We start from the raw sequence: 16,992 nt of genomic DNA, 5'->3' as shown, positions 1-16,992 counted from the left end.
AGTTCGGCAAAGAAGGTTCGAGCGTCGCGCGTTCGGGGCGAGGATGAACTGGCAGTTTCGAGGACAAGAAAACAGGGCGAAAGTTCCGTCTGGTGCAAGAATGAACGCGAATCTTCCAGAAGTCCGTGACCGAGCGTTGCTTTCTCGGCTCTGCGGGCGGAAATATGACGAACCGGCCCTTTTATCGTGCGTGTGTTTGGATCTTTGTGGATTTCCAGCAAAACGTGATGACGTCATAGTCTGGTTTCCAAAATTCTAACTTGAGGAATTAACTACCTAAAAGAAAGACTATTTTTTGGGCGGTCAGGTGTCTCATTTGGGTAGCTGGGTGTTTACCACGAGGCTGGAAGACACAAAAAATGACACTCAGGTTTAGATGTTGAGTTTGGTAAGCCCAAAGTAGGGCTGGTGCGGGGGTCATAATAAAAAATGCCGAGGTTAAAAATAAACTCGCAGCAATAAAGAATAATTATTAATTTTAATACGAATTCGGTGATAAATGACATGACTGACCATACAAAGATTCTGGGTCTGTTGATAGCTTTTGCACATAGTTTAAGCTACTTGCAGGGTGTCACAAAAGAAACAAATACATGGTTTCTTTTTACCGCAAGAATAAACTAGGCATCGCCGAACGCTCATTCTCCTCCCATAGGTAGCGCTAGAGGTACAACCAGATGTCAAAGTTTCAGCCCAATACGATACCCTCTTCAAAAATTATAAGTGATTTTCTGAAAAATTCAATGTGAAAATAGCGGCCGACGGAGTTTTCGAATACATGGGGCTCTATGGCACCAGAAACGAAAAACAGGCAGAAATGGGCTCCATTTTTCCCATTGGAATTTTCAGAAAATAATTTATAACTTTTGAATAAGGTGTCCGTTCGGGATGAAACTTTGGCATCTGGTTGTGACCTAGCGCTACCTTTGGGCGGAGAATGAGCGTTAGGCAATGCGTAGTTTATTTTTGCGGTCAAAAAAAAAACAAAAAACAACCATTTAAATTGTTTTTGTGACATGCTGTGCCATTCTTAATTTGGTGATTCATGCGCGCAAGTAGTGGTGTGCAAAAATGAAAACGATGCAAACGGGTAGGCTTTGACGTTGTATAAAATATAGTGTAAGCACGCACATGGTACGCTGATTAAGAATGAAACAACCCTACGTTTTACACTAGCGTTGAGCGTGTCGAAACTTAAGGGTGCATCAAAAGCTAAAGCTTGTACACATATACTACTCAGGCCATTGTGTTTCAATGCTCATAACAATTTATTACCCTCAAATTTGGTGTAAGTTGTCTCCTGATTGCTTACAACAGAAAGAAGGAAACGTTCTAACTCTGGGTTGGTAGAAAAACTCCACCTGCTGATGGCCACCAATCATCTCGGCGCCGATTATGAGTATTCACTGCATGCAAACGGTCGCGTGCTTAGAACGAGTTTTTCCCACGTGATTTCATACAATCGCAATTGTTCTTGACAAACAACAATGTTTACTCACGCAAGCGGTCATATGTGAAGCTTAGAATATTTTCTATTGGTTGTGGTACACGTAACAAGTTGCATAGTTTTTTTTTTTTTGTTCTTTTTTAGGATCCGCGAAAAAGGATGCTCTTGGGTTACCTTGGTCTCTAATAATTCATGTAGCGCACAAAAGAGCACGAACTGAATCACTGTGGGAAACGAAAACAATAATGATAAACAAGCATGTAATCACGCGAAAACTGAGGGCATTGCACATATACAGAAGGTAAGCTTTGTCTCACTAAATACATTACCAATAAAGTATTTGGTTTTATCCTGCGAGCGAAGCAGAACATACAAGTGCGAGCATATACTGTCCTGAAATACACTTCCAGTGTACAAGCGCACCATCCAAAGCACCGAGCTCGCTTTCATAGCGTATGGTGCGCTCAACGATCCCCCACTGGAACAAGCGCACCATCCGAAGCACCGAGCTCGCTTTTATAGCGTTTGGGGCGCTCAAGCCTTTGAAAACACAATTATAATCAATTAACCCCCACAAAGCTAAACGCGTAACCTGCAAGTCATCTGCTTTTTTCCGGTCATTCATTCCACGTACCACAATTGATTGGAATAATCTACCATCGCACATTGCCTCAGAAAAAGACACCACGAAGTTTCAAGAACAAATTCAAAATACTGATGCCATCTAACTTTTGCTGTTTTAAATTGTTGTTTCCTCTTTTCCGGAACGTGCAGAGCAAGTGTGTACTATTTTGTTTTTACCTTGACTCAGCTTTATTGCAGTGTGATGAGTGAGTGTATGTTTTTTATTCGTTTTTGAGTGTATCCTTTATTTTCTTTTTATTATTAAGTGTATTGATTATTTTCCAGTATTCTCATATGTTGTTCACTGTGCACTAGTTCCTATTGAAACGATTTATGTACTCCCCTATGTAATACCCTCTCACGAGGGCCTTTAGGGGTAATATGAATAAATGAATAAATAATATTTCAATGATTTTTATTAAGTGCGCCTATGCTTTTTTTTTTACTTTTACGTTGACGTGCCATTTTCTTAGTTATAAAATATTTTTTTCAGAAGTCTGACAACTATAGTCTGTTTCATTATAAGTAAGAGCCACGTAATCAAAGATGTAGACAAAAAAAAATAAAAAAGAACGCGAACACACATTAAAAATGCGATGTAACGGCGCATTCAAAATTAGTCGTTAGTTTCTTAGAGAGCAGCAATTTCGTAGGACGACATTGTTACCCGATGAAGGTTATAAAAAGTGCAGTGCAACTGTTAGCTCGGGGTCTATAACGTGCATTACGCAGTATATGTGATACACGATCGCACGACGGTAGGATGCAGATGGGCGACTGAACCCAGGGTCCTTGCTAAAGCCCCTCGAGGCGTTTTTTACAAGTACCGCCAACCATTATTGTGAAAACGCGCAAGACACGTGCCACGAGCGGGCGCTCCGCCGCCATTCGCTTTCAAAGGCCAGTCATTATATACCGTGCCCACGGTGCCCGTGCGACACGGGCAACTCGAATTCCATTTACAACGAATGACATTTGAAGGATCGGACAATCAGCGCGCGACACTCCGAGCGTGGGGCGTTCCACGCGCGACAGATCGCGAGCCGATTCGTTGATCACATGAATGTCATTCGTTGTAAATGACATTCGAGTTGCCCGTGTGGCACGCGTGCCACACGGGCAACTCGAATGTATTAGTGCTGCGTCACCATTTCTGTCCAAGGGCCGGTCGAGACACGGGCCTCGTGCACTGGCACCTTTGAGGTTATTTGAGAGACCAACGCAAATACATCAAGGGGATTTAGTCCCTGCACGCTCTGCAGCGGGAGCTCCGTGCTTTGAACGGAGCTCGCACTCGAGCATTTCTCCTCGTGCTCTGATCTGCGGTGTCACAACACACTCGGCCAACGATCCCCACCGAACTTGATTTATCTTGTGAGCTAGACCAAATGAGCTACACTTAAGGCCGGTTCACACATACAGCGAAGCGCTAAGTTAGCGCTACGTGAGCGCTCGAAGGAGCGCTCATGTGGCGCTTCCTAGCGCGTGATGTAGAGCTGTGTTAGCGCTCTGTTAGCACTACAGAAGCGCTTTGCTAGCGCTACAGAAGCGTTTTGTTCGCGCTCTCACGCTCCTTGTGCCGTGCTTGCTGCTGCGCGGAACAGCGCGTGCACGGCGATTCCTTTGCTGTTGTTTTTCCTTTGGCATTGAAAGAAGAGAAAGCAAAACAGCCGCTCTCCAAGCAAAGGATCGGGCAGGCGATCCAGAGTCATGGACTCTGAGCGACTAATTGATTGGGTACGACCTCATCGCTTTCTATTCGATATGCGTGACCCTGGTTTCAAAGGCACGCAGCTAAAAATAATCGCAATCGAAAGAGCTTTGTGTCTCGGTCCCTTAGCTTGGGAACAAGGTTTGCCGGGTACCCGTCGGTATCTCGGTGGCGAAAGGTTTCGCGCACCCAGAAGGCTCTTCTGGGCGTAGGCCGTCCACACACATATGCTCTAATCGCGTATCTAAGAGCATTTGTCGCATTTTTATTTCAGCATCCCACTTGCCCGCCATGGGGTTGCTGATGCACACCCAACCACAGGAACCGGAACCGTAGTGCACGTGCTAATCCGCAGCACCGCGGTACAAGAAGCGCTACTGAAGTGCTAACACGGCGCTACTGAAGCGCTAACAAGGCGCTACTGGAGCGCTAACAAGGCGCTACTGGAGCGCTAACAAGGCGCTACAGAAGCGCTAATCGCGCGCTATGTTAGAACTAAGTCACGCGCTAGGAAGCGCCACATGAGCGCTCCTTGAAGCGCTCACGTAGCGCTAACTTAGCGCTCCGCTGTATGTGTGAACAGGCCTTTAGAGTACCGGCAATTTTTCCCCCGATATTGTTTTGGGCGCCGCCATGTTGGTGGTTAGTAACAAATCAAATGCAACTGCCGGTCGTCATGATTCAAAAGTGCGACTTCCTCAGCAATAGTTTCGGTGTCAGGAAGCTCACGTAATATTGCTTTACTTTGTCGCCAACTGTTTAAATATTTGTGGAGGACGGAAAAGCGTTTCCTGTGATTTCAGATAAAGCTTCAGATAACTGACAACCATCTTTTTAAGCATCCATATCTGTATGAAGCCTAGCTTATTTAGTGGGTCTAGTTTAGCCCGAGCGCATAGGCACTGAAAGAGAACGAACAGCTTAACTTCGCGCTCTTGGCGCTGCCTCAGTGGCTTCATCAGCCCGTAGCGTTGGTTGTGCTCCGAACTAAGGTAAAGCAAAGCAAATATTTATATCTTAGGGTTTCACAAGCCAAGCCAACAAAAAACACTTAACACGCCCAAATAAAAAAAAAATGATTGCGGGTTTATTTTGTCTAACCGTAGATCTTTTGACGTGCAACTGAAATCTCAGATTGGCCTCCGTCGGATGGCGGGCACCTCAGCCGATATTTAAACCCGACAAATATAGATTCATGGGCCAGGGCGTTGGCTGAGAGGAACTGAGACATTTTAATGTCATTGCCACTTTAGAGCCACCGAGGTGGTTTTTGAAACAAAAAATAGTCTAACCATTCCGACAAGCATAGTTTGATATCGTAAATGATTTATGCAAGTGATAAAAACATTAAAATGTTTTCAGATACGTGGCGAAATCTGAAATGGCAGAATGCATTTCATGGCGCCCATTTCATTTGGATCGCGTCGAGCATTTGTACCGACGCACAGTAGAACGCGCGCAAAAGTAGCTGTGGTGCACCCGCAGCCTCGCGCTTGTTGTTCTCACATCTCTGGCTCGCTCACTGCGGCCATCCAGGCATCTGACACCCTGACTAGTGCCACTAAATAAGCTACGCTTCAGAGTAACGACACTTGGCCATATTGTGGCTTAAAATCATGGTTGCCAGTTATCTGAAGCTGTATCCCAAATCACAGGAAATGCTTTTTCGTCCTCCAAAAATGTTTAAACAGACCGCGACAGAGAAAAGCAATATTACATGAGCTTCCTAACACCAAATCGAATGCTGAGGAAGTCGCGCTTTTGAATCATGACGATATGCAGTTGCGTTTGCTCTGCACAAGCCCCAATATGGCGGCGCCCACAACAATGTCGGGGAACGGAGTGCCGGTACTCTAAGCGCAGCTCATATAGTGGCACTAACCCTGACATCTGGCATTTTTCTGTCTTTCACGTGGCGTTCCAAGCGGCACACGACGGAAAATGCACATCAAGCTGTTCTTGAACACGTGTCGCCATCTGTACTTTATATTAAGAAACTACAATTCGCCGTAACTGAATGGAAAAAGTTTGTGGTCTTATAACATCCTTAACGTGTAATATATCGATATGGAAGTTCTGGAAAATGTAATGTCGAAGGATGCTTTAAAATTTAATGTCTCGTTATTTTCATTAGTTGACGTGATTCCGTTTTTATAGCGCCATAAAATATTACAATTTTAAACTTTATTTTTTATTTTAAAATATACATTATCTGTACAGTTCGTTGCTTAATTTTTTATTTTATTACGTCTAACCGAACGCTCACGTAAAATATCGTGGACGATGGGACGTTATAACTCGAGAAATGTTTTTTTTCAATATTAGAGACTGTGGTCCATTAAAAGCCAAATAATTAACTAAAAACTAAAAATAATCGTGATATCAAGACATTAAAGCATTGTTGAGAAACTGCTCTTTAATTTGACACTAACTTTATAATTGTAAGTTACATAGAAAGAAAGTTATAAGCTGTCGGAAAAGCACCAAAACGTCATGCACCGTGGGGTTGCACCTTAAGTTCACCAGCTTTATCCACGCCAACGGCACCGTCGCTACGTCCAGCAAGAATGGCTTCCCTGCGCGGTCTACCTCCTACAACGCATCCGGCATCGGAAGAACAAACTACTTCGAGCGATGGAATCGCTGCGTCTCAAAATGGACAGGCGGCGATTCCAACAGAATTAAGGCGTTCCGAGCGTGCAAGGAAGCGCCCGCGTTATCGTTCGGACTTCGTGTGATTGAAGGAGTGTGGTGTACTGGACAAAAGGGTGCGAGAGTCACACACATATAGACGACGACGAGGAGCACGCCCTCCGATAGAACTGTAGAAGTAGGACTACCACGTCCAAAATAAATGCTACGTTTTATTTAACGAGTACGTTTTAGAGCGCTCACGCGATGCTCTGGTGCAATCTATGAGCCGTATTCAAATGGAATCACTGGGGTATACTGCCACCCTCCAGTACGTCATCAAGTTTTGAGAAGATTAAAAGGAAACGCTCGCTTTTGGCCTTGAAATTACACACAAGGGTTTTTTTGTTCAGTGGCGTTACGTGCGAGTATTCTTCGGGTCCCACTAGTGCCAGTAAACTATAGCTTAAAATGAAAAACATTCCAAGCGAATATCGTTCCATGGCCCCTTTAAAACCCGTTTTCACATGCAGCGAAGCGCTAATGTAGCGCTGCTCACGTGTCGTCAACTACTTATCGTTGACCATGAGTAACAGCTTTGACGGTGCAATACAAAGCTGCTTAAAGCTCCCGTCAGCACGCGCTTCGCGCGAGGTCAGCGCTATGCTTCTAGCGCTCCGCTACATGTGTGAACAGACCTTTGATGCAGCATGAACGCCATCTGGCTACGCACTAAAAAATGTTTACGTGCGTATTGTGAACAAAACACAATAGCTTCTGTGTTCTCCCTGCATTTTCTACAATACGGCGTAAAAACGGCGAATATGTTCAGTGTTTTGGCGACTCGAATGAAATCGATGGCCCCTACGGCGGCTAAAGCACTGAATCAGATATTCATATCTCCTGGCGATCTACCGACGAAGGTCTGACAGTTGGATGAAAAACACGTGACAAAAATCGCGAATGACATGGTATCTGCATATAAATAAATTAATATGTTCATTACCTTTTCAGAAGAAAGCTTTATTGTAAAGAAAACCAACAAAAAAAAAGAAGGCAAAGAGTAAAAAAAAAGTACATTATAAAGTATTCTATATTTTCATAATACATTAAAATATCACACTGAAACCTACATATGCATACCGTTCACAGATTAAAGAATATCGCTAACAAAAAAGAAAGCTCGAGTTTCAACTTAATATCTTTGTGAACTCGCTTCACTAAGAAGGTTTGAAGATAATAGAAAAGGCCTAACAATTTCCATTTTAATTGCACATTGACCCATCCTAAAGCTATTCATCTACGCAACGCCAAAGTAAAGCAGATCGTGTAGAAAAAAATAATCGAAGACAAATTTGAAGGCGTGAACCCCGCAGCAAAGATAAAATCGAAAAACTAAGTCGGAAAAACATAACTTTCAATAAGAGGTCTCACTTAGAATCAAAATAAAATGAGGTGTTCGGAAAGACATTCGCCAACGTAAAAAAAAAAAAAAAGTTTTTTTTTTTGTTATCTACCAGTCTCTTTTCGTGGATATGCTCTGAAGTTCAGATACAAGGAAATTGGATCTAATCACATTAAAAAATTCAGTCCCACTTCCGTTTTTACGGTTCATGTTTTTCCTCTCCTTGTGCCCTTTCTTCTCAAAGAATTACGCAATTGGTCGAGGAGTTAGAATGGTGATAATAACCGGAAATCCACGCTGCTGATTTTATTATGGTCATTTATGTCTATTTATAGAAAGCACGCTTTCTGCGTTTCTAATTTTCCTTTCTACCCATCAATCTACCCAACTCGTGTTTTTGCGCTTCGGTCTTGAGATATTTTTTTTTTCCTGCGTCTTCGTTTTGACAGCTTTCATTTAAAGGATCGTACTGTTAAGCCAGTTGAGTCTAATACGTCTAATGGCTCTCGACGTTTCACAAAAAAATAGGTATCTAAGGCACGAAAAATATGCGGAATAATCTCTAGCAAAACAGGGGTAAAAGCGAACCTGTGAGAAGAAAAATATAAAAAAGTAAAAAGAAAATAATGAAGAAAAAGATTGTCATGAAATGGGTTGAGAAGTAATCAACAAAACAAAAATTCAAGAGAATAAGTATTAGAGAAAGGGAAGAGAGGAAAATGGGTTTAGAAGGAAAGAAGAGACACAAACAAAATCTTTAGGGAGAAAACGGGGGGATGAGGGAGGAAGGAAGAGGGAAATGGGCGGGGGGTGGAAAAATAGGGTGCGCGCAAAATAGTTGATGAGCTGGATTCTTCCCGCTTGGTTAAGTACACGGGTACGCCGAAAGCGCAGCTTTCAGGAGGGTAGTAGCCGGGGAATGAATTACAGAGGTTCGTTGGGGGAATTTGAGTTACTTTCTAGCGGGTTTTCTTTAGCCTTTGGTCTTCCGGAAATATTGTTTTGGGTGGGGAAGTCCCGTCGACGGCGTCGAACGCGCCGGTTCGCGACCGCCGGTTCGCGACCGCCGGTTCGCGATCACCAACAAGCTTATTACTTAAGCTCCTATGTAGCACATATAGGGACCCTCTTAAAACGCGTTCAGATTGTTCATACATAGTACAAAAAACACGGCGTTCGAGTGTAGGCATGACAGGATTGTCGATACACACAGCTCAATTCTGTTTGGGGCGTGTTTGCTTTGTGCGTATGTAGGTTTCAAACATACCGACAAAGTGTTTTAGTATGACTAATGTGGCAACAAGTCAAACACACACACAAAAAAAAGAAACAGGCCACAAAGAGTGATAAAAACTGCGTTTTTTTTGTACGATGTCTTAACAGTGAGGCTGCGGTTTTAGGAATTTCGTGTGTGGCATGTAACTTCGATAATGTCACAGTGTTACGTGACATAACCTGAGGTCCCGTCACCTGATTATGTTACGTCTGTGACGCCACAACGGGAAATTGTGACGTCGCGTTGAGTCAGGTGACGCCCTAACTTAACATCGTGACGTCCCGGGTACCATGATGCCACGTGGTATCAAGACGTCACTTGACGCGTCTCGCGTGGCGTCGCAGCGTCATCTAACGTCGCAATGTCATGTGACGTCAAAGTGTCCCCTGATACTGCGACGGGCGACGGCGTTATACAGTGTTTTTATTTTTTAGCTTAAGGCCCGACGACCAGACTCGAGATTCTGCAAGGCAGAAGATCCTCCTCACCGTGGGGGAGGTGGAAAGGAGCAACGGTGGACAGGGTAGAAGAGGAAGAGGTGGTAGAGAGGGAAAAGTGGAAAGCGCGAACTGGCCGCCGGTCTTTAACAGATTTGTTATGAAAAATGCCGTGAATGCTAAACTTATACGGTTTTTACAGGTGAGTTATACGGTCAGGGGACATAGTATAGGGTGCTAATCATAACGATCAGTCGGATAAATAAGTGACATTTGTTAACTAGCTTTTTAAGGCTGCGGTCCCACGGCAGCCATCTTGAACAAGGCGTTAGTTCAACCAATAGATGGCGACACGCACCCGTGGGGTGAGCGCGCGTGTGTATGAAGGCACTCTAGTGGGGTGGCTGAAACAATGATTCACAGTGGGATGGCTCGAGCACCATCACGTTCCCCTCGTGGCCTTGCTCGCGCCGCTGCCAGCTGTGCTCAGCTAGCTCAAGTAGCGTGGCCCAGCAAACGGATGTATGCGAGAATGTCAGGCTGGGTATAGACGCTTTGCAGCAGCTGTGCATGGGCGCCGCCATAACTGACCTTCAGTTTTTGTTTCCTCTTATTAAATTTTCTTCACTTCATCATTACCATAGCAGGCCAGGTTATGGCCATCTTAAATTCTATCGCGTCCTTCCACCCAGCATTGGCCTTTCTGGAGGCTCGTCAAGAACCGTTTGAGTGGCTCGGTATCTCCATAAGACAAAAGAAGGTCAGCAATGGCGGCTGTAATCTGGCGCGTGTGTAAAGGGTTCAGCGGTTGTAACGGGCTTTCGCAATAAATCTTACCAAGAAGGAATCAAATGTTGATTGACGTGTTAATATTCTATCAATCAAAATTTCTTCTGCAGGAATGCACGCTCAGTAGACTCAATCTTCCAAGACACCAGTGGGAGCGGACGTCAAGTAAACTGCTTCGCGATTTACGGTACTTACCTCACCATTTTAATGACGACAAAAATAACGTCACGAATTATTGTGTTTCACGGGGTCCGGAAGATGTTGTAAAGGTTGTTACATTGTAGGGTTTCCTGAAAACAAACGCCGTTGCAATATTTTCGGAAGTACCGAAACACATATGTTGTAAGTACAGCTTAGGAGGAATATGATGAAAATCATCAGAATAAATAGGAAGACGTTTATTTGCAATGATGACGCTATGAATGAACGGCGTTTAGCGACGGCAAGTTATGAGCGTTCGGGAATTTATAAGTTCACATGATTGCTAACTATGGAAATCCGTTCTTGTCGGGAGATGCTGTTGCGGTGATGACCTGATATCGGGCGACTCGTGGCAGACGAACAAGCAAGTTTGTTCTCAGCGAATGGTAAGTGTCCAGTGTCAAGAACAACACGTGGCTACCGACGTTGTCGACGTTTCGAACACTTACCGCTTTCGACAAAAGTCCTGGCATTTAGGCTAACTTTCTGGAAAGACTCGAAGTCTTCCTTGAGTTTAACACCATCATGAACAGTAACTGAAAACGATCCACTATTCAGTCGGTGGGTGGCGAAATGTATCCGCATCTGCGGAAGCATGGGCGATGCGTACTCTAAGTGGCTGGAAGTTTACACGATGCCTGCCACGACGTCCAAACACGTCATTGACCATTCTACTGTCTCTTTTACCTACTTTTGCCCTACCGAAAATACTTTTCTCTGATAACGCGCCAAATCATGCTTCAAAGAAAATAAACAAGGTTTTCGAAGAAAACAAAAACGGCATCAGGCATCACATTAGAACACCATACCATCCTGCAACTAACGGGCATGCAGAACAGATGGTGTGCGAAACAAAAAAAAAGCCCTTTTGAAGCTTACGGAAGAAGCAGTTCAGTGAAGAATCGTCAGGTTGTTGTCCCAGCAGCACGCGACGGTCTCATCTTATACGGTAAAAACACCCGCCGAAGCAATATTCGGCGGACGAAGAGCCACACCCCTCGATCTCATGATACTATGGCATACAAACGAAGATCGAGAGATTCCCAGATCGGGAGTAATTGCAGTTTATTCGATCGGACAACTCGTCTACGTAAGGAATTTCAGCGGAAGTCGGGCCTTCCATGTAAAACTTGAGTAGAAAAGGCTCTATGTTGGTTGACCAGAAGGTGTCATCTCTCTGAATACGTTGGATATCAATGCCCTTGAGTGTAAATATAACTAAATCACAAAACTCTCTTTGTGTACCGTGTAACTGCCCTTTTATTTGATAGTAGAAGCTACGGTGGTGATCTGGACCTTTCACACCAGACTCCTTTTTCTTATTTTTCGCCTCATACTCCTTTGCGGTTTAAGTATGCTTCAAGAATCTTTTGGAACGGGGACACTTTACGTCAACGAGGCCATTTGTTCCAAGTAGTCAATCAGGGAATGCTGCTAGAAATCCGTCCCTCCTATTAGCAAATAAGCCACACTTCTGCACAGTGCAGTTTTCCTGTTCCACGTACAGTTGTAAGGCAGCATCCTCATTGATTCTACCATATTCTGTTGCGGGTGAAGAAAGTCTTTGGGTACACGATACTTGAAACAAGTCTGGCACTGTACGTTGTGATTCGACACCGACTAATGTCGTCGTCCTTATAGAGCCTCATGATTTAATCCTTACCTTGTCACCTCATATTGCCCCTCATCAACAGTAAGTACAAAAGGCTACCGCCATTTTACAATCCAAGAATTAAACAATTGAGTCGTTCAGTCTTTCAACAAGTTTATTATTTATATAATGTTATTACGTTACATTACCTCGAAACGATCGACGCCCATCGTCGATCTTCAAATACTTATACCTGTATATAAATTAGACGCACAAGTGTGTGTGGGGGGGGGGGGGGGGGGAGGGGGGGGGGGCGCCCATACCCGTTTCGATCTGGAAGAGCATCGTACCGGCGTGCCGGTCGTGTATCACTACTGCGTGGTGCACGTTAAAGACCGCAGGTTTGCGATTGTACCGCACTGGCTAAATTGCTCATCTACACCTGAGAGTCAGACGCCCACTAAGGCGGACTAACTTCCGGCTGTATAAATATACACACAACAATTTGCAATTACACGCATAATAACAAAGAGCATAGCGTGCCGCCTCTTTTCTTTGGATGCCTTTTTTTAAACCAGCGCAAGCTCGCGCGTTCTCTTTTTTGAGGCGGTTAGAACGGTCGCACTAGAGCACTAGGTCGCACATAAAATCCGCGTTTCTCCTACCCGGCCGCTTCCTCCTCTCATTATGTGTAGTTTGTTATAACTAAATAAGCGATAATAGTGGTGTGTTATTTTCATATTTACTTTCAGTTTCAGTCAGGGAAAAGGAGCTTCGCGGGAACAAGAGCAAATAAATTAGCTGCGCTCAGAGTATTGGCACTCTCTTCCCCGACAGTGTTGTGAACGCCGCCATTCTGGTGCTTGTGCAGAGCAGGCGCAACTGCCGATCGTCATGATTCAAAAGTGCGACATCCTCAGCATTAAATTCGGTGTTAGGAAGCTCATGTAATGTTGCTTTGCTTTATCACACACTGTTTAAAGTGGAGGACGGAAAAGCGTTTCTTGTGATTTCAGATAAAGCTTCAAATAACTGGCAACCATGATTTTAAGCCCCAATATGGCCAAGTGTCGCTACTCTGACGCGTAGCTTATTTAATGACACTATTCATGTTCTTGTTCAAGAAGCTTGTAATACCTGGAGGGGCCTTGACGTAAGCCCCGTGGATTCCACAAGCCACCACCTTTTGACACCTGCCTCTTCCTCATTGTTCCCGCTTGTGCCAGTAAATTAGCTACGGTTCAGAGAAACGACACTTGGCCATATTGTGGCTTAAAATCATGGTTGCCAGTTACCTGAAGCTTTTTCTAAAATCACAGGAAACGCTTTTCCGTCCCCCAAAAATGTTGAAACAACCCGCGACAGAGTATTGCAATATTGCATCAGCTTTCTAGCACCGCATCTAATGCTGAGGAAGTCGTACTTTTGGATCATGACGATCGGCAGTTGCGTTTGCTCTTAACAAGACCCAAAGTAGCGGCGCCCAAAGCAATTTTGGGGAACGGAGTGCCAATACTTTAAAGCTCATTTAGTGACTCTAGGCATGAAGTGAACTCGGGTGTATTATTTTCCTCTTCGTCTTTATTGTTTATTGATTTTAATCATATCGCATAATGAACACATTATATCACGCTACGCGTGTGTAATTCTTTGTCTTAGATTTATTAACCTGACCCAGTACTTAAACCATTCATTTATCGATAGTAAATCTTCCAATATATTTTTTAAATGTGAAGGTAAAAAGACACGGAGATTGATGATGATACAGACGCCAACGCCGCCCTCGGAAATATTTTGAACACTAGAAATCAGCAGTTTGTCTGCCGTCCGCCAGGTAGCGCAACAAAACACCCAAACAGTTTTTAATTGTTTTTAAAATTAGCTAAGCTCTACACCTATTAAGAAACCAAAGCAAGATCATTGTGAAAATTTAACACATCGCAATATATATCTCTTCCAAACAATAAATGTTATTAGGTGCCAATAAATCTGTTTGATGTCCAAAAAAGATATGCGTCAGAACAGGTAAGTTTGAAGGGCTCCTGGAGCGTTATGACTTTGAAAATAAAAAAAAGCCATCGTCCACCTCTTGGGCAACCAATGTAGCTCTAAATGTTATAAAAGATTTTGTCATAGTTTAATTATTTCCTCAGCGGCATTTGAAGTAGCATGACTCGAAGCACAAAAAAAGTGCTACGTTTGATACAAAATATCTAAACAAAAAAATTTTACACAACATTAAATTTTTTTTTCTGCATATTACCAATTATAAGCACTACATCTGTAGCTAATTTCATTGCCCTAGCGCTTGTCATTAAAAACATATTTGTGCTGAAAAATGTCAATTTTAGGGCAATATTTGGAGTGATGAAAAAAACAAAGGAGCGCAAATTACAAAAACGTGTCTCGTTACATTCTGCTCCGACATCATCTTAATAAAACTGCTATATTGGAACCGTGCTATCTTTAGTGAATCGTTCATAAAACATGAACTAGCGGAGCAAGTGAGTGTCCGAGCCATCATATTCGCAACGCTACAAACGCGCATGAACAGTAAAAACCAAGACATACATAATATCAAATGAAAGAGGATTTCATTGCCTTTCGAAAGACATCAATCCCACAAAACAGTATTTAGAAGGAGGTGAGTAATGACCTGCCAAATGTACCTAAACCGCCACATTCAGTGGGACCGTGGCCTTAATTGGTGAAAACAGACATATGGTTCCAATTAGAAATTTGCTAAGCGTCATCGAAAACCACTAAATACCATTTTTATAAATACTTTGAACGCGTGGGAAGCGTAGTAGTGCGCTAAAGGTAGCACTCGTGCAGCAAGTACCAGGCCGGGGCTATGATAAGAGAGAAAAATTGCGCGGAAGCGCTATCGCGCCGGTGGCCTTGCTCCTGCTGCCGAAGTGACACCTTTAGAGCACCACTGGGCTTCGCACGCGCTCAAAATCTTTTATAACTTTTCTGATTTATTGGTCTTCGATGTCGCTCATCAAGTTTTCAATTAGAACCATATGTCTATTTTCACTAATGAAAAGGATAATTAAAAAACTTTAACTAATTAACCGACTGGTCGTTATGATTAGCCCCCTATACCATGTCCCCCTGGCCGTGTAACTCAGCTGCAAAAACTGAAACTGCATAAGCGTAACTTTTACGGCTTCATTTAAACAAATCTGATAAACTTAAAAAAAAACTACGTATATTCACAAAACCCTCTCAATGAGTCCTTAAGTGGCCTCCTTATGGACCAACATACAATGTACAACCAAGTCAGCGTTTGCGCACACCAGGCGTGTGCAATGCACGTTCGCACAAACCATAATCCTGCCAATTGAAGCATGTGCGCTTGCGTAGTGACGACAGCAGCACCACCAAAGTGCCGTGACGACAGAGAGTTTAGGTGGTGTACAGCGCCCCCCAGAGAAGGAGTGTCAAGAGGGTCGGTACATTGCTATGCGTTTAAAACGCGTCTTTGGGGAATGCCAAAGAAGCCGCTATTTACTTTTTTATATTATTATTTCGAACACAAGAAGCAGGCATTTAGATCCTCTATCCCAAATCTGTTGGCATCCAAAAAGTCTCTTACAGTGGCGGAGGTATTGCGAACGACGTGGCGAAAATCTCGTTATCTAATCCTCGATCACATACAAAATCAGGAACCACTAACGAGGCGAAGCACGCCGCAATAATTGACGCGTCTCATTTGTGCATGCACATACCCACTTACAGAACGGTGTGTACGTACCCCGGGCTGATAATGCGCAGTCGCCAGTTCATTAGAAGCACCATTATATTATCACATAACCCAGCGCTTTGTCTTGTTTTACCTTTCTTTTTCCCCCCTCAATCAAATACCGACCCACACCTGACTAGTTGATCATGAATCAACGAGGAACGCCACAAGAGGCATAGGTTCATCTCCAAACATCGGCAGAGAGGAAAAAAGAGAAAAAAAAATGAAAGACGCTAATAAATCTCCGTAACGCGAAATTAGAGCTCAGCTCTTGAGGAGGAGGAGGGGGGTACGGAGGGGAGGGTATACCCCTCCTTCTTGTCCGTATCCTCTCCTCCTCCAGTTCTTCTTCCCTCCTCCTCTGCTCCTCGTCCTCCCCTACTTTCCTCCTCGTCCACCCCTCAACCTCTCTCATCCTCCGCCTCTCTTCTCCTCCTCCTCTTTCCAACTCCTCCCCTCTTTCTCCTCTCCCCTTCTCTTACTTTGTACCCTCACCTCTTCCTCCTTCACACTCTCCCCTCCTCCCGCTATTTCCCCACTAAATTTAGCGGAAAAATTGACTTCTCATGACCTCAACAGCAATTCGATTCCCTGTTAAAGGGACCATGAAGGCAGTTTCGAAGTTTTATTTGACGATTGAAATGGATGTCAGGCACGTCTCAGATACTGTTGACCAAGTTCTAGCCCGAACAGAAGTTTGGGTGCCGCACCAATCGAGCAAACAGGCGCGGTAATAATAGCGCCGGGAACGATGCCTGAGGCCCCACCGAGGCGGCGGCAGAAAGGTGAACTAAAGTGCGCCGAAGCGTGACGACACGGGCTCCTCGTCTGGCGATTGGTTCAAACGATAGACGCGCTCTTGGTTTCGATTTCGGTGGTGAGATGTGATGAAAAAAGTTTATTTGAACGTTGGATAATATTTTGAAGTTATAGTTGGGATTTAATAGGTTTCATACCTTGTATAAAAGCGTAATCTGAAGCGATCCCTCCGTTTGTCACTGGTTGAATGCATCCCACACTGCTACCTCGGGCGCGTAACAAGCATCGAGCAACAATGGACAAAAAAAGAAAAAGAGGTACGAGCGCCGGGGGCGGCGGACTTTTGGTTTTGGTTTCGTGCGTCGTCTCGTGT

This window comes from Ixodes scapularis, unplaced genomic scaffold (assembly GCF_016920785.2).
Source record: "Ixodes scapularis isolate PalLabHiFi unplaced genomic scaffold, ASM1692078v2 PGA_scaffold13__105_contigs__length_92229423, whole genome shotgun sequence".
NCBI lineage: Eukaryota > Metazoa > Arthropoda > Arachnida > Ixodida > Ixodidae > Ixodes > Ixodes scapularis.
Note: the sequence above shows the minus strand (reverse complement) of the source record.